Genomic DNA, 23,139 nt, shown 5'->3' on the forward strand with positions numbered 1-23,139 from the left:
CCAGGATAGTGTTCCGGGCAGTGGCATGAGGCACAGGATATGTTTCCAGCCATCCGGTGGTTGCTTCCACCATTGTAAGTACATGGCGCTTGCCATTGCGAGTTTGAGGGAGTGTGATGTAATCAATCTGCCAGGCCTCTCCATATTTATATTTCAGCCATCATCCTCCATACCAATGAGGCTTTGACCGTTTGGCTTGCTTGATTGCAGCACGTTTCACAGTCATGAATAACCTGTGCTACAGTGTCCACGGTCAGGTCCATCCCTCGATCACAAGCCCATCTGTATGTTGCATCTCTACCTTGATGGCCTGAGGTGTCACGGGCCCATCGGGCTATAAATAATTCACATTTATGCTGCCAATCCAGGTCCACCTGAGCTGCTTCAATCTTAGCAGCCTGATCCACCTGCTGGTTGTTTTGATGTTCTTCAGTAGCCCGATTCTTGGGCACATGAGCATCTACATGGTGTACCTTTACAGCCAGGTTCTCTACCCGAGCAGCAATATCTTGCCACAATGCAGCAGCCCAGATGGGTTTGCCCCTGCGCTGCCAGTTTTGCTTCCATTGCTGTAACCATCCCCACAGGGCATTTGCTACCATCCATGAAACAGTGTAGAGATAAAGAACTGGCCATTTTTCTCGTTCAGCAATGTCTAAAGCCAGCTGAATGGCTTTCACTTCTGCAAACTGACTCGATTCACCTTCTCCTTCAGCAGTTTCTGCAACTCATTGTGTAGGACTCCATACAGCAGCCTTCCATCTCCGATGCTTCCCCACAATACGACAGGACCCATCAGTGAACAGAGCATATTTATTCTTATTCTCTGGTAACTGGTTGTACAGTGGGGCTTCTTCAGCACGACCCACCTCCTCCTCTGATGATATCCCAAAGTATTTGCCTTCTGGCCAGTCCATAATCACTTCCAATATTCCTGGGCAACTGGGGTTTCCTATTTGAGCCCGCTGAGTAATCAGTGCAACCCACTTGCTCCATGTAGCATCAGTTGCATGATGTGTAGAGGAGACCGTTCCTTTGAACATCCAGCCTAGTACTGGCAGCTGGGGTGCTAGGAGGAGCTGCGCTTCAGTACCGACCACCTCTGAAGTAGATCAAACTCCTTCATATGCTGCCAATATCTCCTTTTCAGTTGGAGTGTAGCGGGCCTCAGATCCTCTGTATCCCCGACTCCAAAACCCTAGGGGTCGACCTCGAGTTTCCCCAGGTTCTTTCTGCCAGAGGCTCCAGGTGGGGCCGTTCTCCCCAGCTGCAGTGTAGAGCACATTCTTTACATCTGGTCCTGTTTGAACTGGCCCAAGGGCTACTGCATGAACTATTTCCTGCTTGATTTGTTCAAAGGCTTGTCATTGCTCAGGGCCCCATTCAAACTCATTCTTCTTACAGATTACTTGGTAGAGCGGATTTACAATCAGACTGTAATTTGGAATGTGCATTCTCCAAAACCCCACAACACCTAGGAAAGTCTGTGTTTCTTTTTTGCTAGTTGGTGGAGACATAGCTGTTATTTTGTTGATCACATCCATTGGAATTTGATGACTTCCATCTTGCCATTTTATTACTAAAAACTGGATCTCTCGTGCAGGTCCTTTGACTTTATTTTGTTTTATGGCAAAACCGGCTTTCAGAAGGATTTGGACTATTTTCTTTCCTTTCTCAAAAACTTCCTCTGCTGTGTCACCCCACACAATAATGTCATCGATGTATTGTAGGTGTTCAGGAGCTTCCCCCTGCTCCAGCGCAGATTGGATCAGTCCATGGCAAATGGCAGGGCTGTGTTTCCACCCCTGGGGCAGCCGATTCCAAGTATATTGGACTCCCCTCCAAGTTAAAGCAAATTGTGGCCTGCACTCTGCTGCTAGAGGGATGGAGAAAAATGCATTAGCAATATCAATTGTGGCGTACCACTTGGCTGCCTTCGATTCAAGTTCATACTGGAGTTCCAGCATGTCCGGCACTGCAGTACTCAGTGGTGGCATCACTTCGTTCAGGCCACGATAGTCCAATGATGTCTTGCAAATGTGATTATAAAAATTGTATTTGGATTTTCACTGATTTTGTGCTCAGATATTATCACATGACACTTTTTATATCTGAAAATAATGATTAAGTGCTTTTAATATTTTTTTTCCTGTAGCACTTTGAAAACCTACCTTTTTTACTTTATTAAATTTTGCTTTATTTTATGGTGTAATGTTTTTTAAAAAAAGTGAAGTGGAACTAACATTGGCATAATCTAGAAGGCTACACCTCCAGAACTGGTAAAATACAGATCTGTACTCCATGTACCATCTTTTGCAGTCTAGTGAAAGACACACAAAAGTTACTCCCACATTCAGGTGGATCTGAGCCTCTGGGATGTCTTAATTTTTACTGAAAAATATTTTGGGACTGGCTCATTTTCTGAAATAAAAAAAAAAAAAAATAAAAAAAAAAAAAAGATCTGCAAGGATTTGAGTTGGTCCTCAGTAAAATATAAATAAAAAATATAAAAGCAGTTTGCGGTATTCCAAGGACTACTATTGTATAATGACCTTCCTAACTATTGTATAATGACCTTCTTAACAAGTATTGTTAGGAAGGTTTGTATAACCTTCCTAATTCCCTGCTTGTTAAAACTGCTGAGATTATTCTGAGTAGGGAGGAAAGTACTGAAGTAATCACCATGAAACCAATATAACCCTGGAAAGAATGTGTTGATGAGGTCATCAGCCAATTTTTATCAAAGATAATTTTACTGGAGTCCAGTCAAGCCTTCACTGTTTGGCCCTTGAGCATAAACAATATGAAAAACATGAAGTGAAGTTGGCAAGATTTGAAAACCGAAGTCTTTATCTGTAGTTTCTTGCTTGAAATTGACACCTGCCTCTAATTCTCTTTTATGAGATCCTTAAAATAAATATCAAACAGCCACGAAATGCATTAACAAGTTCTCCTAAGGTTGAAAACAGTGCTATTCAATGACTGTTTCACCTATCTACTTAGTGTCAGGTCTTCACTTAACAGTTTATAATGAAAGTGAAATTAGTGAGTACTAAAATTAAGTCTCTTGGAGCACTCATGATTTATCTCATAAAGTGAGCCCAGAAACCTAATTTCTTGTAGAATCTGAAGAAAATGTAATCTCAAAACACTATACAGACCAAGTAAAGGTGTAGATGAAAAGGATCTCAGTGCCTTCTAGTTTTCGAGATTAATACAAAGTAACATCCTTTATTTACCTACTTTTATATTCAGCTCAAATCCCGTTACCTGTCAACAAGGATTTTGATTAGTACTTGCATGACTATTTTAATTAAAGTATCAACATTGAGCAGAAATGATTTATTCTCACAAATTGCAACAGCCAATGTAAACCTAAATCATAATCAGAAATAAGAAAAAGTTTAGAAGTTTACTATATATCCCATACATCCCTCACTGTTTTCCTGAAACTCCCATTTGGAAAAATGTTCTAATCTTTTATTTCCACATGTTTTTTTGTTTGTTTCTTTCTTTCTTCAGACCAGATTGTTTGCAATATCACCAAAAGGTCACCAATGAAAAGTCAGTGATTAGAAAATGTTATCCCCATGAATTCTGAGATACAACTATATTTCTCTCTATTTAAACAACTTCATTATGTTACTAAGATACTGTAATGCAGCTGCCTTTGATAAATGCTTGTCGTGGTTCCGCTCGAGTGGGCAGCCGAGCTCCACCACAGCCGCTCTCTCACTCCCCCTCCTCAAAGAGGAATGGGGAGAAAATATGTGAAAAGGGCTCAAGGATTGAGATAAGGACGAGAAAATCACGCAGTAATTATTGTAACGGGCAAAACAGACTCGGCATAAGGAGATAGTAAGATTTATTGCCTATTACTAACAAGCGAGAGAAGTGAGAAAACAAAGGAAAAAGCAAACCAAAAGCACCTTCCCCCCCATCCACCCTCTTCCACCTCCTCCCCCCGAGTGGCGCAGGGGAACTGGGGAATGGGGGTTATGGTCAGTCTACAGCACTTCTTCTCTGCCGCTCCTTCTCGGTCACTCTCGTCCCCTGTGCTGTGGGGTCCCACCCACGGGATGCAGTCCTTGATGAACTGATCCGGCGTGGGCTTCCCACAGGCAGCAGCTCTTCCAGAACTGCTCCAGATATGGGTCTGTACCACGGGGTCCATCCCTCAGGAGAAGACTGCTCCAACCTGGCTCCCCTACGGGCAGCAGCTCCTGCCAGATCACCTGCTCCTGCGTGGGCTCCTCTCCACGGGCTACAGGTCCGGCCCGGAATCTGCTCCGGCAGGGGTCTTCCACAGGCGGCAGCCTCCGTCGGTGCAGGGCCACCTGCTCCACCGTGGTCTCCTCCACGGGCTGCAGCGTGGAACCCTGCTCCACCGTGGTACTCCATGGGCTGCAGGGGGACATCCTGCTTCACCATGGTCCTCACCACAGGCCACAGGGGACTTCTGCTCCGGCGCCTGGAGCACCTCTCCCCCTCCTTCTACACTGACCTTGGTGCTGTTCCTCACTCCCTTGACACTCCCGGCTGCTGTCTGGCGCAGCGTTTTTTTCCCTGTCTTAAATATGCTCTCACAGAGGCGCAAACAACATCGCTTATTGGCTGGAAAACAACGGGGCCCTTCCCAAACATGGGGCAGCTTCTAGGTCTTTCTCACAGAAACCACCCCTATAGCCCCCTGCTACCAAAACCTTGCCACATAAACCCACTACAATGCTACTTGTACTTTTTAATGGAAACCACCATCTTTGCATGTATATGTGTGCTATATACAAACAGAACACCTTGTTCTAAGATTTGATTGATATATAAAGCTGTTAAGGCTTAATATTCTGAAGTATTTATTTAGCAATAGCATGACTGATCATAATTCATTCCACTTAGGAAATATAGGTATAATTCATTCAATTTAGGAAATAAAATATAGGCATAATCTCTTCTAACAACATTAAATCTAATTCAGAAGTTCTGTACAATGATAAAAGGGTCTGTGGTACTCGTAAAGCTCAAGGGACAATTTAAATGTAAACTTTTCCAGATGCACTTAAGCAAAAAGGGCATTCAAGAGAACTGAAATACATCAATCTGAATAGTGGCATCAGATATAATGTGTTTTCAGATAAACCATCAGTCTTTTCTTCCACATTCACTCATCTTCAATGCCAGCTTTCAACCTTGAGATTTTTGCTGCTGTGCTATTAAATCTTGAGTATAGGAGTTTAAAATGGAAAAATTAACAGATATTAGCTACAATGGTGCTGGTGGGTGATGTTCTATTCTACATGATAAAAACAAACAAACAAACAAAACATATCTAAGACAAGGAAAGTTGTGGTAGAAACCACTAGCTACATAAAATGAAATGAAAAACCTTTTGTAGATGTAGATAAATGTACAATATTGCGTTCTAAAAAGTTCTTGCAGGCTACAGAAATAAAACAGGTTAAACATTGGTAGCAAACAGCAGGAGACTGCCTTGACTAAAGTGCCTGATGACCAGAAAAGCTTAGTTATGACTCTCTATATTAGCATTACAAGATCTTTGTAAGTGACAGCCATATTGCAAAAATTATTGCAAGACAATGAAGATTTTCAGTTTAAGCAGTGAGGAAAAGCTGCAAATTGTTTCCTCCGTGTCACATTTATTTAATTCTGGATTAAGTATCCATTGTCTTTCTTGCCTTTGTTTTGCTGTTAAAATATGCATAAATACTTCTACAGGACTGTTATTGCCTGGAGATTATACTGGAACCAAATCTCTGTCTGGATATTCTGAGGAATGTATATATCTTAGCTCAAAAAAAAAATTGAGACACAGATAGATACAAAATTCTCTGTTTCTCCACAACGCCTTCTTCTTAGTCTCCAATTTTGAATTTAATCATCCTTTTGAAACTCAAGGTAAAATTTCTCAGAATCCACATAGTAAAACTTCATAGTATCCAGCTAAGCAAAGGCACATTTTTCAGTATTTCTTTGCTGTAGTCCCAACATAACTCCTGGCACACATCAGAACTCTAACTCAATATTGCTCCAGTTGAAAAAAAAATATTCTGATCATTTCAAACTAATATTTAGTTCTATCAGCACAAGTGCAGCTGCTTCACTGCAGTGGTGTAATACACTATTCCTAATTCTTAATCAAACTAGTGGTTTGATTTTTATTTATTTATTTTTTTTCCCCACAGCTGTGTCAGCCAGGCACATATTTAGTAAAATGCAGATTCCACAGGAAAAGAATAAGGGCCTTGCATATTTGTAAGTATTTGAGACTGTCACACAGTTTTTATGTTCTGGCTTTCCTAGTTCATATTAATAGTTTTGGTTAAAGAGTCTAACAATTTTACAAACTACTTATGCATTCTTTTAGTAACAAAGGTGTTGCATGCAAAATATTTAAAGATAGTATGGAATGAGTACATAGTTATATACCTGGTCTACAAATCCAGGCAAAATATTTGCAACCAAAGTATTCTGCAGAGGAATACTCATGGTGACTGTAGAAAGGTACACACTGTCTTCTGTGGGTTGTGTCTTTCTAACTAACACAGTTAGACTTTCTAACTAAGTCTTTGGGGAATAATTTATTGAGAATAACAACTATGAGAAAAGAGACTGGAATTTCCCATGTAAAAGTTTGCTTTTCTTCTATTATTCATAAACTTTAATACTAATTTCAGCCCGAACTAGAAGGTAATAATTTTTGAGATATGTTTTAGCTTAATGATCACTAAAATTTTCATTTTAAAATGAAGCAAGATTTGTGGGAGAGATAAAATTTTATAGACTAAATAACAAACAAACAAGCCATTTACATATCTTCAAACTAAATATATCTTAGAGAAAATTACTTAAAAATTAATTTTATTATGTTAATCTAATAAATGAGGGGAAATTTGATATATTATTTTAACGATGCCTTGCTGTTATTACTTTTTATTATCCACATCCTTACTGAGACTGTTTTCAAGGTCTGTTGACAGGAGCAACACCAAGTATATTCTTCCAATATACATAACAAACCACAAACCATACACATTACTAACGTGTAAGAAGGAGCTAACAAACCTTTTTGTTGGCTTGCAGATATGCCCAGGATTTCTTTCATGGACAGCCTGAATTTGTATTAATATTAGAACTGAAACAGCACTATGATAAACAAAAGTTTGAGTAATAATTATATTTTTTTCTATGAATTTATCAAAACAACATCTTCACTCTTTCTTTCATGCCATCTCCCCCTCTTTATCCAAAAGGATAATACACTATTTTCTCTCCAATCTCTCCTTTAACAACTGAATTTATAACGCTGCCTACAAAGCCTTGATAATGGTTAAACCATGAAGTATTTTATGGTCCAATACCTCTTTGTTATTCACCCATATTGGCATTTGTGTCTTACCTTGTCTCATGTGAGGCCACTCCCAGGCAGGAAGTCTTTTATTTTTATTTTTTTCTGTACTGGTGAGGATCTGCCATGTTAACGCTCCCAATCCACAAGCTGAGCAATACCATGTAATAACTACTACAGTTACAGGAAGAAAAATACACGTTAAAAGTATCAGATAAAAGTGCTAAGCTGAGCATTTTTCAGAAATAATTAAACAGATAAAGACCTGTCAAGACCAAGTTTTTGAATAATAATTCCTTCTTAGTGTTTTTTCCCAGTCTGTTTTCTTAAATACTATCACAGCCTCTTGGCTGAGCCTGTAGATGCAATTCAACACAAATGGAAGTTTAATTATTCACATGATTACATTCTGTAAATAATTTTATTAGGAGAGAATACACTGAAGTTTTCTTTAGTTTATGAGTGCACATTTTTGCAGAAATAGGAAGTTTAAAATTAAATGTTGGAGAAGAGAGTCAACAAGAAATTTGACCAATTAGTTTTGACCATGGAATTGGTCTGTAGAAGTCAAGTTCATTCCATTTCAGAACTGAAAAACAATTAGCATCATGTGAGTTTATTCATACTGCTAAGTACATAATAACTGTGGAATATTGTCAGATTTGAGAATGTGGTTGAATTTTCCTTAATTGATAAGATATATAAAAATTGTCTTCACCACCTACTAAAGCTAACAGCATAAGAGTGAGGATGCTGTCTCCCAGAATCCTATTTTTGGTTAGCCAGAGGTCTGAGGAACCTGATAAGCTTCTAGAACCTCAATATTTCACCTCAGCCTTTGGTCTAGCAGGAAGAATGTGTTGATGCAAAACAAAAATGAAGTGTTTATCAGTCTGAATAGGTAGCAACAAGTTTCTATAAAGTCCTATTGATAATCTGCATACATTAACATTATTGAAAGAACAGAGATTACCCAGTGGGAGTCAGAATATAAAAATCTACTCCCTCCATTGTTTACAGAGTGCCTCACTGAAATAACAAGAAAACAATTTTTGTGTGAATACTGAAACTTCCAATTAAATATCTAAATCTATATTGACTCCATTAAAATAGTTTTTCTCTGGACTGGAGTTTAAAAGACTCATTCTCTATGAATTTGTATGATTATCAGTAGGAATGCATGATTAGTAATTTAGAGCAATGCAAAAAGAAGTGTCATGAAGAAAGCCAATATAAATACAAATTCAAATTTAAGGAAAAGACCAAAAGACCCTCAGAAACTACTTTGGTGGAATTTGCCAAGGGAAGTTTCAAAAAATATTTATCCAAAGAGATTTTTTATTTTTTTTTTAAAGAAAAGAAAATTCTGTGGCACATTATACTCTAATGCATAGTCCTTTTTTTTTTTTTTTTTTTTTTTTTTCATACATGGAAAATCTGCCTCCAGTTCAGGCACCTGTGTAATCAAGACACTGTTAAATTTCTTTGAACTCCACTAATTTGGGTTTCATGCAGCACATTTGTTTAGTGTTTAATAACTTTTTCACTAATTGCTTGTTTAAACCCATTCTGTCTGCCAACCATTCTTTTATAACTGATAAAATATAGATCACTGAATATTGATGTGTGATGTACGTGCAAGTGACTTTTATGATTAACGCAAACTTAATTTGGTAGTGGAATCAAATAAGAAGTGTCTGTGTATTCTATTGGAATGATTAGCAGAGGTCATTAATCAAGAAGTCTCTTTTGTTCTTAATTTTTATGCCACATGAATGAGCAAAGATGCAAAAGAACTGGGAATATCATCAAGTACTGTCTTTCTTCATGTGAAATATTCAGTTTTATCGTAGGAAACATCCACATCTTTAATGTTTTTAATCACTAATCATTTGTTCCCTTTGTGAGTGAGGCCTGCATAGCATTTAGGAATAAATAAATAAATTAAATAATCTGGAGCATGTATTTGTATCCAAGTGGTTTTTATAAGTTGGTCTTACTGAGTCACCTCAGTCATAAGGTCTAGATCACAGGGATTTCAGTATACTTTTGATGATGCTCTTCACTTTTTTCACTTTTTCTTCACTTTTTTGTTCAGTAAAATCACAGCTTAACTGTGACCTTAAAAGAATTAGATTTTATTTTTTTCCCTTCATTTTTTAGTTACCTAGTCTATAACTGGTATCAAAACTTTGATATATAGTAGCTAAGGATGATCCAACAACACGTGCAGGTGAAGCACCAGGTTGAGAAGTCTTACTTTTTAAGATCAGTATTTACTGAATTAAAAGAGCGTATGATAGTAGTGTAAAATATCCTCCTAATAATATCTCCAGAAATAAGAGGAATAAAGATAATTATGTTCTTACAATGTATTAAAAATTTGAAATATCTAACAAAAAGTAATGAAGATAAAAAAGGCTTATACACTAGGCCACTGCCACTAACAAGACAGAGACAGATAATGAATGAATGTTGGTATGATTTTGCTACTGATTTATGTTTTGTGTGATGTTAATATATGTTGTTAATAAAAAATATGTCCCAGTGGGAGCATAGTGATGTAGCAAACACACAACAGCAATTGATAAATACACAACAGCTGTAAGTATAACCAGCAAGTGGTTGTAGTAAGAAAGGAAGGACATTTCTCCAGACCTAGAGCAGCCACTCCAAAAGTCACAGATACCATCGTGACTTATCTAAGGTTCATGAAAGCCCATCATAACTACAGGAATATTTTCACAGCCTTCAAAGAGTTCTGGAACAGTACCTCAAATTCTTTGTCAGATGGATCATTTTAGTCACTCTTAGACAACAATAAATTAAATAAAAATGAGCAGCGCTACTGATGAGGCAGTACCTCCAAGCACGACCCCCAGCTCCCACCCTTCCAGGCAATTCAATATGTAAGCCATTGATTTAATGCAGGTTTCACTCACAGTAGAACTCTTAAAATAAAATGGATTGGAATTATTTAAGCTGTTACAAATTGAACTGTAGAGCTAAAAATCAGTACATTTACTAACTTACAAATAAACAGTTGTCAAAAACTGAGTGGATTTTATGTTTGCAAATTTATACAGTCACAAGTACAAAATATCAAAACATCTGCAGTTGTCAAAAAGAGCAAATACAAGGCAAACAAACTAATGAGCTGCACCATTCACATCTGAAGAGTGCATTGTACATTTTCATAGATAAATAAATATGCTAATGCATCTAATTATTACATGTTAAAACAATGCCTACTAGTTAAGATTATATTTCAATTTTTAATATTTCTTCAGAGTGAGATGTTTTTTTCCCTACAAAATACAAAGCAACCTGCTGAACAGTACATGGAACATGAATCATAAATCTTCCTCAACTACATATATTGTTTGACTCAAGATACACAATGAAGTGAAATGCAGTAAACTAAGCATTGTAAAGCTCTCTGTAGACTATTTTACATAGCCAAGAGAATAACTGAAGCATATATAAACCAGATAGCCTGAGAAACTCACATTCATACTACAGTTTTCAGGGTTGAAGAGAACTTTCAACCCTGAAAGAAGAGAACAGAAGAGACTTTCCTTACTATTTTTCATCTTTTCCTAATTCAATATCCTTTCCGTAATATCATGGAATCATAGAATTAGATAACTGTTTGTGTAGGAATGGACCTTAAAATCATCTAGTTCAAACTATGTGTCCTCTGCCATAGTCAGGGACACCTTCCACTGGGGCAGGTTGTCCAATGCCGTATCCAACCTGGCCTTGAACACTTACAGGGATGTGGCATCCACAGCTTCTGTGGGCAACCTGTTTCAGTGCCTCACCACCCTCTCAGTAAAGAATTTCTTCCTTCTATCTGATCTAACCCTCTTTTAGTTTAAAACCATTACCCCTTGTTCTCTCACTACCATCCCTGACAGAGTCCCTCCCCAGTTTTTCTATAGGCCTCTTTAGGTACTGGAAGGCCGCTGTAAGGTCTCCCTGGAGCCTTCTCTTCTCCAAGCTGAACAGCCCCAACTCCCTCAGCCTGTCTTCAAGGGAGAGGTGCTCCAGCCTCTGAGCATCCTTGTGGCCTTCCTCTGGACTTGTTCTAACAGGTCTACGTCTTTCTTATGTTGGGGGCCCCACAACTGAATGCAGCACTCCAAGAGTGGAGCAGAGGGGGAGAATAACCTCCCTCAACCTGCCCACAGTTCTTTTGATGCAGACCAGGATATGGTTGGCTTTCTGGGCTTCGAGCGCACATTGACAGCTCATTTTGATCTTTTTATCTACCGACACCTCCAAGGCTGCTTTCAATCCATTCTCTGCCAATCTGTATTCATGTTTGGAATTGCCTCATCCCAGATGGGGGACCTTGCACTTGGCCTTGTGTGAATTTGTGAGGTTCACACTGGCCCAACACTCAAGCCTGGCCAGCCCCCTCTGGCTGGCATTCCTTCCCTCCAGGATGCAAACCTCAGCACACAACTTGGTGTCATCCACAAATTTTCTGAGTGCACTCAATCCCACTGTCCATGTTCTTGACAAAGACATTAAACAGATGTTAAATACTGACCACTGAGAAGCACCACTCATTACTGGTCTCCACCTGAAATTCAAACCACTGACTGCAACTCTTCTAGTGTGACCATCCAGCCTGTTCCTTATCCACCAAGTGGATAAGGTCCACCCATCAAATCCACGTCTCTCCAATTTAGAGGCAAGGGTATCATGCGGGACAGTTTCAGATGCTTTGCACGAGTCCAGGTAGATGACATCAGTTGCTCTTCCCCTATCCATCAATGGTTTAACCCCATTAACTCCCAGATTTGTCAGGCATGATTTGCCCTTAGTGAAGACATAGCCGAACCGGACCTTTGAAAAATAAGTTTTTTTTAATAAATCAAATTGCAATAGAATCTGGCAATCTCACAGAATCTCTCTTCTGAAAAGGTAAAGGTTATTCAACTCTTCTGACAAAGGCTATGACACAGCCTAAAAGTAAGAGTAGCTTTGTAACTGGCAGGTCTTTATAAAAATGAGTATAGTGTGTAGCTGAATATGGTCCAGATTTCCTTTCTATACAGCGCCATCTTGACAGTAATATATCATCTCAGCATCTTTTTGTGATGATGACATATTACCCAAATACATCATCAGCCTGAACAGTGTTTCAAATGATTTATAAGACTAGTAAATCATTAGAGTGAGGCACACTGATGATGTATTATTCAAAGATAGTGCCATATGGGCAAGAATGTTTTAAAAGCATATTCAACAGAATAACAGAACAAAAAATATAAAGCACAAATTCACATCATGCATAAGGCATGCTGTCCTAAGATTGCATAAGAGTATTAATTACAAATGAGCTCCAGAAAGGATATAGACTACTGCTCCTTCCTTTTTTGTGACTCAATTTGGATGCCACTGGGTAACAAGGTATTGTACAGGGTAATAATTCTAAATAAGACACATAAATAAGAAGGCTCCTGAGTGGAACAGTGGGCAATGGGATCCTGGTACATATCCTTATCAAAATTTGTATAGATCTTTTGCATCTTTTCTGTTGCACCTGCAACAGAAACGTAGATGGGTAGGAGAGTGTGAAAAGAGGAATAATGAAATGATTTTTGTTGATTTATAATGTAGTTCTGGGTCATTCTTTTAAACTTCAGCAAAATCAGCACACTAAGAAAATTTTCTCAATTCTTTTTGTGGCTACATGGATAGTCCAAAGTGTTTCAATACACAGAACAATATAAGAGTTTATGAAAAACAACTTGGCCATAAGAACTTGATAGTAGCCAGGACAGCAAGAAGATATTTTATAGCCTTTTTATTTCTTGCTATTGTAAATTACTTCTTACCCTACTATAGGCAGATAATACCGATCTAGTTTTCTTATAAAAATGCTGTCAAGGAAACATGAGGAAGCCTGATATGACTAACACTGACTTTTTCATTACATTTGAAGGGAGCAGTTTCTGTATACAGCAGTGCCCTATTAGTTTCATAACTTTTCTAAATTAAACATAAGTAGGTTAATTCTGCTGAAATATATGTATATGGACCAATTTCTTCCTAACCCTGCTACTTTTATTTCATATTATACAGGGGCCTGAAAGTTTGCTTTCAAGTGGCTTGTGAAATCTGTAACAACGGTCCTGCATTATGTAAATATATTGAATAATGGCAAGAGAACTGTTCATGCACACCTAACTTTCTGGTGGTGCTCCGTGTAGTATTATTGTAGCAGAGACAATAATTAAAAGCAAAAAGCACCAAGTTCAAATGTTTGTAATACCAAAAAATGCCAGTTGAGTGAGATACAAAATTTTAAGGAAAGGAAATTTCTAATTCGTCAAAAGATAATCAAAAAACAAATTCTTTCTTGAAACATCCAGCTACAGCACATTTATAACACAGAGAAACACCAAAGTAAAACTGATAGTTTTTCTCTTAGATGTTAAAATTCTGGGAAGAGAAGCTACCTTTCTAGTCTTTCTCATATTTGGGAAACTGTTGAATTTTCTGGGTTAAGCTTTTATCTGAGGCTAATGCTTTTATTCTAAAATCCCCTTCCTTTTCTTTCTTGAAGAAAATTTCAGCTGCTGACCTTTAGATCCAGAGACTATTTGAAGAGGTATAACATATGAGCAAAGTAAAAGATTTAGGTGCCATGAAATTTATGTACAATAATTTCAACTGTATTATTAACAGGATTTTTTTTTTTTTCTGAAATAATGATATACAATAAAAATGTTAGCAGCATTGTAACTGTACTAACAATAACTTTTGGCAGTATTTTTATCAGAATATTAAACTATTAAGTGCACTTAGAGTAATTTGTTGGAACTACATATATAAAATGTATACATATATACACATATAAGTGTAGGCATACATATACAGTATATAAAATGTATACGTATATACACCTGCCAATTAATTTTGAGTGTAACCCCATGTATCTGGGCACAGTCACTAGTGTCTGCTGGACTGGACATGTTCTCATATTAAAGCTGATCTCCAAAACAGATCAGATAAATTCTGTAAACATCTATATCTAAAAACATTCTTTGTAACAGGTTATTACACAGAAAAGAAGAATCACTGCCCAGTCTGTTGAACATGTTAGATGTCTGGATGCTAACAAAGGAATGATGGAGAACACGAAGATAAAAATCCTTTTGACTTAAGAAAGCATTTTCACCTTGCAGGAATTTTCAGCTTCTTCTTGTGATATTTCCCTTATCTCCTCTTCTCTTTAAAGAGTAGAAATCTCTACTAAAATTCTTGGTTATGTTAAAAAAAGGTAAGAGTGTTGCCATTAGAGGAAGGTCAATGTATTTTAACCCAAAAGGTAGGGTGACAGTAAGACACGGATGGGTCAAATCAAAGTAGTAATAGAGAATTTAAACAAGGTAGAAAATATATAGCAGAAAACAGACACTCCAGGAAGTTTTTAGAGTGTATTGGTAATTATTTGTAAGAGAAATCTTAGCAAGCAGAGATGAGGTGATATAAACTCAGAAACTTCATGCATAAACAAATGTAATGGAAAAATTAATTTTGAAGGATATAATAGGCCATGAAGTCCAAAATGCTAAACTATACAAGTGCAGAGGAGAAATAAGAAATATAATAAAATACTAATCTGTACATCAGGAACTTTATTTTTCTGAAGCTTAAGAGGCAAGCATATAAAAGGTAGAAAAAAATAGTTGGGATGATTACAAACAAAAATGAATCTGGAGTCAAAACCATAAAGGACAATAAGAAAATAAATTCTGTTTAGTAAGTGGCAGAAGAGGTAAGAAAATCATTTTATTAGAAGTTTAATGAAAACCTTAAGAACTGTTCTCTTAGTGAACTAAGGAAACTAAATGTTTAGTTATTTTCTGCTTCGTAGTTTTCTGAAATGTTAGCAGATCATCAGTTAATGACATTGGCAGAGATTTGGAGACAAGGCCTAGAGTTTGATGGTTGCAGATTTCTCAGATTCTAAGAAATTTGTGCTGACATATTTAGAAGCTGTGTGAAACTCTCAGAACCTTTCACAATTATTTCTGAAAACTAGTGGTATTATAAAATTCCGAAGATCAGTAAAATATTAAGCCTGTTATTAAAAAGAAGAAAAACTGTACAAGAGAACTTTAGATCAGACAGCCTAAGAGTAACTCTTTCAGAAATAAATAAATAAATAAATAAAATAAAGTTAACTAACTCTTAGCACAAACTTGTTATGAATGTTAAACATGGGTAACAAGAATTTAAGACATGGGTAACAGACAAAACAAAATTGCTTCGAATAAATGGACTAATTTTCATTTCCAGTAAATAACGGATCTTGAAACAAATTCTCTTAGGCAAATTGACAAAACAGCCTAGATTAAAATTTACTTAGACGAGGAAGAAATAAGTTAGGAAATGAAGAATACTTGTAAATGGTTCACTGTCAAAGATGCATTGGAAGATCTGAAAGAGTCACTGGAAACCTGGATTTATAATGTTATAAAATACAAGATGAACCTGATTAAAGAAAGTGAGAAACGCTGTTATGTCAGAATAACCAAAAGCAAAATATAAGCTGGTTAAGTATCTGTACTGCAGAAAAGGATTCCAGGATTAAAAGAAATCACAGGCTGAATCAAACTACCTCACAATGCTGTGAAAGGGTAGACATTACATTAACATAGAGTTATAGAATCATAAAATGGTTTGGGTTTGAACAGATCTTAAAGATCACATAATTCCAAGGCCCCTGCCTGGTAGGGACACTTTCCACTCGATGAGGTTGCTTAAAGCCCCATCTGAACTGGAAATATGATATATAATGGTATTTGTAACTCCTTAAAAGCACAGCTTTCTGGTTTGGATATAAAAAATCAGGTTCCTAAACCCCTAGGTTGAAAGAAAGACCTAATGGCTATTTGTCAGCATACAAAATATTTTATGACAAGCATATCACACTTCTAACAAATTTAACATGAAGCTGATCTGCACTGCAACTGACCAGCAACTATTGTGTATCAATAGCTGTCAACTTCAAGCTGTACACATGGTCTTCTGTATCGTGAAGAGAGCCTATTCTGTAAGACGCAGAAAATATCCTTCAATTGTAAAGCCTCAGCTAGAGTACTTACATTCAAATATCAGCATTGTGTCTTCAAAGCAAATGAAGAGAAACTAAGGAATTAGTGGAAGAACAGTAGTAGTCAGAATCTCAAACAGCATCACTTAAAAGGGACTTAGAGTTAAGAGACATAGAGTTAAGTCTAAATAGGAGATCCTATACTGATAGGAGACAGCAGTCTTCAAATAAGTGGAAAATTTCTGCAAAGTTGTCTACTTGTTCTGCATAGAACAAGACTTAATGGGCTTAAATTTTATTGGGAAGATTTAAGTTATACATTAAAAAATATCTTAATGGAAAGGACAGATAAGCAGTAATATAGGTTGCCTAGGGAGATTCTAAAATCTCTATCATTAGCCACATAATTATTGGGAATAATTTAGAAATAGTTGAGCCTGCCCTGAAGGAAGTTAACTTCTGTGAGGCTGTATGTTTCTCTGCACCCTATGATATGTTCGTTTACACATTTTGTCTGCCACACCATCTTTTCTGAAACTTCATCCTGCTCCCTCTGGGGGTCTGGTTAGATTCAGAACACTGAACTATCACGGATAACCACCCTCACCCTCGTTGCACTTAATGAGAGTTATCACAATGCAATCAAGTATGGTTTATTACAGCAATAGATAATCAGGTTCTTTTGGATTGCCGGCAATAGTGACTGTCTGCAAAAGCAAGCTAGTATGCATAAAATACACAGGTGTTATAGGTGTTGTAGGTGTTACAGATGTTACAGGTGCTATAGATGTTATAGATGTTGCAGATGTTACAGGTGTTTATAGATGTTACAGATGTTACAGGTGTTATAGATGTTATAGATGTTATAGATGTTACAGGTGTTTACAGGTGTCACAGGTGTGCAGCATAGAAATAAACGCGTTAAAAGGATCAAAGACTATAGAGATTTATAAGCAAGTAATCAGATCTCACCCAAAGGCGTCCCAGTGGGGGGGAAGAGAGGCTCAGCCCATCGACTGATCCCAGGAGTCAGGAGGTCCTAAGGATGTTGTCCTCGGGATGGTATCTCCCCTGACGGTGGTATCTTCCCTAACATCTCTTGGGCCAATTTATATTATTTTCTATCCTTTAGGTGGAGCTTGAGTGGCTCTAGTCAAGCATATCTTAGTTATGATTGGTGTAAAGTTTTCCCGTCTCTGTTTAAAGTAATAGGCTCTGAGAAATTCAGAGCGCATGCTCAGTGAGGGGTGGTCGCACCTTGGAGGCGGGTAGCTTTTGGGATGGAGGTGTGTTTTGGTATTATAATGATATTATAATGAGCAAAAAGTACACTAGGGTACAGCATTTGTCAAGACATGAGAGGTCTTTGGCTTAGGGTGGCAAAAAGTGCAGCTTTGTGCACAAGAACAATCGAGGTCCCACCTGATTACAGAGCCTAGCCGTGGTGTCTCCACTCCACTCTACGCTCCGTGCTGTTCCTTAGAGCTAGCACACCAAGTTTCCCCAGCACGATATCATCTAAGGCTGGGAGCCTAGGGAACGCTCAGATAATGCAGTTATGCCCTACCCTGAAAGCCTCTTCAATGCTGTACCTTTTCCTTAAAAATGTGAACGTTAGTTTTATTTTCCTAGTTACTTCAGGCATTTACACCACAGTTTGTTTATTTTGTTTTGTTTTGTAATTTTAAATATTTCAGGTATTCCTCATGTTAATAGGTTAATAGCTATAGGTCACAGGAATCACCTTCCTTATTTTTCTCCTCACTGACAATGCTTCCCCTCTCAGTTTTTAAACTGAAATCTTTAAAAACATATTTATTCAAAATTGAAAGAGATTAGAAAATGTCTCACTTATTCAAACTGGTTCTGTATAGGGGATAAAAGATACCCTGTGCAATAAGAAAAACATCTATCTTAAAAAATATTGTGTAGCATCTGTTAAAACAATGTTTATAACATTAAATTCATTGCTTTTTTTTTTTTTTAAGATAAAGATTGCTGTCTAAAGACTCCTCTTTGAAAACCACTTGTGTTTTTTTTAATATACATTTGAATAGAATTCTTTTTTCTCTATAGCCTAAGAAGAGGAATTTCTGCCACAAACTTCAGCAATAACAGGATTTCACAATATTGTGTATTGTGCATTGTGTAGCACTTTTTGCAGCTTGCACAGGCTCATAAATCTTCCTTTCAAAAGTTCAGGTCAAGACATAAAGATTTGAGAGATGAATACAATGAAACTTTTTAAAAACACATTGTTTAAATGCTTTGAAACATCAACAGGATTTTAGGAAGAATTATGACAGAATTTGCCTAAGAAGGGGGAAAACAATGTAGGGAAAGGAAAACTAGTAATTTCAATATTTATTATGTTTTGTTTTGTTTTGTTTTTTCAATATAATATTTTTACTTTTAATTTGAAGGTTTTATTTGAAACTTTTTAATCTTTTTAAATGTTTTAAAAGGTTTTTATTGATCAAAAATTCAGCAGATGGAATATAAAAGAACAGAAATAAGATACAATTATACTATATTCTCTTTCCCTGTACATTACTTTGAATCTTTCCTTAAATCATGTATTTGCAATGTACAGAACTTAAAAAAAAATAAAAATGAAAAAATAAAAAAAATGAAAAAGCATGATATATTAAACAAAATATATTAAAAAAAAGATTTTAAAATTATATTATGAAACACTTGATTTTGTTCTAATATTCAGATATTAACATGGGATGTTGTGTGTAGGTAGAGAGATGTAATAATAAAGAGAATAACTTCAGTGAAACATGAGAGAATATACAGATTAGAGGAAAGATGACTTTCAGGTGTTGACAGAGAGAGTTATCAATTTTATTATAATATTATTATTTTATATTATTTATATTTTATTTATATATAAATTAAGATGAATTATGAAGAAACATTACTGGGATTGCCAACATGATCGACAATGTACCAACAAAATCCTTTTGAATGTTTTAGAATATGGTAGTAATTATTAACATATTATTCCCCCCCCAAAAAAAATTCTTCCAAATTAAGAATATTTTGACACATTTAGTAGTATCAGATTATTTCTTGATTTTTGCTTTATTTTTTTCCCATAAACTCAGTATTTCAGTATTCTTTCCTTTATATTATGATTAACTGTAAGATCTAATCATTGGTAAAATTTTCTAGTTGGGATATATCCGGTTTATCTGTGCAGTCCTGTGAATACACTTGGTGTTAAAGAATTGATAAATATTCATAGAATCATAGAATCATTAAGGTTGGAAAAGAACTCCAAGATCATCTGGTCTGACCATCACCCTATATGTCACCCACTAAACCATGTCTCTAAGCACCACATCCAACCTTTCCTTGAACACCCCCAGGGACTCCACCACTTCCCTAGGAAACACATTCCAATGCCTGACTAATCTTTCAGAGAAGAAATGTCTCCTAATTTCCAACTTGAACCTCCCTTGGTGCAACTTAAAGCCATTTTCTCTAGTCCTAACACTAGTTATCTGTTAAGAGGCTGACCCCCAGCTCCCCACACCTTCCTTTCAGGTACTTGTAGAGAGCAATCAGACCTGGAGCCTCCTCTTCTCCAGTTCCCTCTGCCACTCCTCATAGCACTTGTGCTCCAGGCCCTTCACCAGCTTCTTGGCTCTCCTCTAGACACACTCCAGGGCTCCGGTGTCCTTGTAGTGAGGGGCCCAAAACTGAACATAGTACTCGAGGTGCAGCCTCATCAGAACAGAGTACGGGGGGACGATCACCTCCCTGGTTCTGCTGGCTACACTATTCTTGATAGGATAGCCAGGATGCTGTTGGCCTTCTTAGCCACCTGGGCACACTGCCAGCTCACATTCAGCCAAACATCAACCAGCACCCCCAGATCCTTTTCCTCTGCACAACTTTTGAGTCATCCTGCCCCAAGTCTCTAGCGTTGCATGGGGTTGTTGTGGCCAAAATGCAGGACCTGGCACTTAGCCATGTTGAACCTCATCCCACTGGCCTCTGCCCATTGATCCAACTTCTCCAGGTCCCTCTGCAGGGCCTTCTTTCGACAGATCGACACTTCTCCCCAACTTGGTGATGTCTGCAAACTTACTGAAGGTGCACTCAATTCCCTCGTCCAAACCATCAATAAAGATACTAAAGAGGATGGGCCCCAACACTGAACCCTGGGAAACACCACTGGTGACTGGTTGCCAGCTGGATTTCACTCTGTTCACCACCACCCTCTGGGCCTGGTTATGAGCATTTCTGATGAATAGACATTATATTCATAACAAAAAATAGCTGATAAAAACTCATGTTCTGGTGGTGTAAAGGACTTCGTGGATAGCTGTACAGAGAAATGACACGGTGTGCAAATGCCCATACCTCAGAGGACAAAAATAATGAAACAGGTTCATGGACCTGAAACAAATGTCAAATAGCAGCACTGAATAGGTAAATGTTGCAGGAGAGATTGGTATATTGAGTTTTGATGAAGGCAGGAAGTCCTTCCAAATAGGGCAGGACCAGTTGTCTTCCTTTTTATCAAGTGTAGCTAGCTGCAAGGGCCCAATGTATCATACAATGGGGTTCCTCTTCTCTTTGATTGAACATACCAACTTTTCCTACCAATGGGCAGTTTTACGTATAAATTAAATCTGAGTTTATCCTTCCTTTAATCTCACCTTTTTGTCAGTTCTACAGATATGACTCACAGAATCATATCTGCTGCACACCTTTCATGAAACTTATTAGGCTCCACATTGAAATCTAATCACCACGGTAGAGAGCACAGAGGTTCTTTGCACCAGAAAATTATTCTCTCTGGCCTACTTTAGGTGTTCAACCATATAAGTTCCAAGGCCTTAATAAATAGGGACAATGTTGTGGTCAAGAAAGAGGTTTGTTCTCACGGAATTCCTAGCTGTCCTACAGTCATGCCTTTTTTTTTTTTTTTTTTCCTTTGGGGGGCGAGGGGAGTGAAAGCCTCTTTTTGGATAGTAGATTTCATAATAGCTTTCCTAATATGAGTGATGGGGAGGATAGTATCACGTCATTACCATTTGGGGTCTGTCTTTGGGAAGGAAAGCAAGAATTTGTTTGTATATGTTTCTGAATTTTGGGCCTGAGTGTGCATGTCTTAGAATATACAATCATGGCCAAGTATAAAAAACATCATTACATTCTTTAATTGAAATAAACTTCATTCAGTAAAAGAACACTTTTTCTCCAGCAGAAAGGTTTCTCTCACAGATTATTTGACTTTGTCCCTGAAAATACATTCCCTCTCATACCTCTCTGAATACTGTTTCTTTCTCTCTGACATGCTGCTTTCATTCAGGCATAGACTACTTTATAGTAATGTGCCACAAAAGGCTCATTACCATTGAAGAGTGAGAGCTTTCGTTTTACAGTCCCATATTATGGCACACTTTCCCCACTCCCATCTGCTCATGTAAATCTCCCAATAAATTAATATGTATGCCAGATAAAAGTTATTTACTTAATCTTTTGGTTTAGTAATTGTTACCTCATTGTATACTTTCCATTGTTTTCTCACACAAACAGTATTTCTCATGTAGCCTGTTTTGTTACAGAAGTGCTTCCAGATGTCTGTTACAACTTAAGCACTGTTTTTAAAAAAGAAAAAGAAAAAAAGAAAAAAAGATATATACCACTACGAGAGGTTGTCTTTGTGGAGTTAGAAAGCAACTTCTGTAGAGGACCTCTTAATTTTGGTAGTATTCAGTTGCCTCACCTTTCCAAATATCCAAGTTGGAAAAGCTGTTTACTTATTAGGCCTGACTTAGAAATAACCCCAGTGTACAGGGAAACATGCATTTAATAAATGTGTAGTATTTCTTCTGTAAGGATGAAGTGTGATTGGTAAGGAGAAAATTCATTATGAAGACAACTTGTAAGTCATATAAGGTACTAAAGAGCATTATGGAGTATTCTACTTGCAGCACAAACCCTGGACTTTCTAGGGAAGTTATATGAAAAAACATAACATTTCTGATAACATTGTAATGTGATTGCATGTCATTCAGAACTATTACCATGTCTGCCATCAATGAAAGAGAGAACTCGTGATAAAACAAAATAAATAGATTGTAGCACTAGAAAGTGTACTGTAAATGCTAGGTGGTGCATCCATTTCAGAAAGAAATATTCTGTCATACTCCTGGATTTGGGCACTTCTGTCTAGTTTATTTAGGTGGTGAGATCATTTATATGTCTTCCCTTTAATAGTAATTCCTTCATTCATAATGCTAACTTATTAAACACTCCTCAAAAGAGTACTTAGTACTCTCCCAGAGGTTTAATAGAATTACTGAAGTAAAACTGAATCTCAGAAGTGAGAATTCAGGCTGTTTCTTCTTTTGACTGGAATATGTTTTAACCCTTTCTGCTTCTAATTAGAAAGAATAAAAACATATTGATAGCCAATTATATTCTAAAAGTACTAGATTAAAGGTTAATAAATTGTTTCTTCAAAATTTGTCTGAAACATAAAATACCTATGAAGTGAACTGATGATCAGAAAATCATTACAGATTCACTTTGTGTAAAATCTAGCAACATACTTTGTCTGATAATTAACGAATGTTTAACCAAGATGAATTATAGTGGCTCTCTTATATAAGTCAACATGACAGTCAGTTTTCTACCAAATGAATTCATTATGGTCAGTGAATGAATAGTA

This window comes from Netta rufina, assembly GCF_964035555.1.
Source record: "Netta rufina genome assembly, chromosome: 2".
NCBI classification, from domain to species: domain Eukaryota; kingdom Metazoa; phylum Chordata; class Aves; order Anseriformes; family Anatidae; genus Netta; species Netta rufina.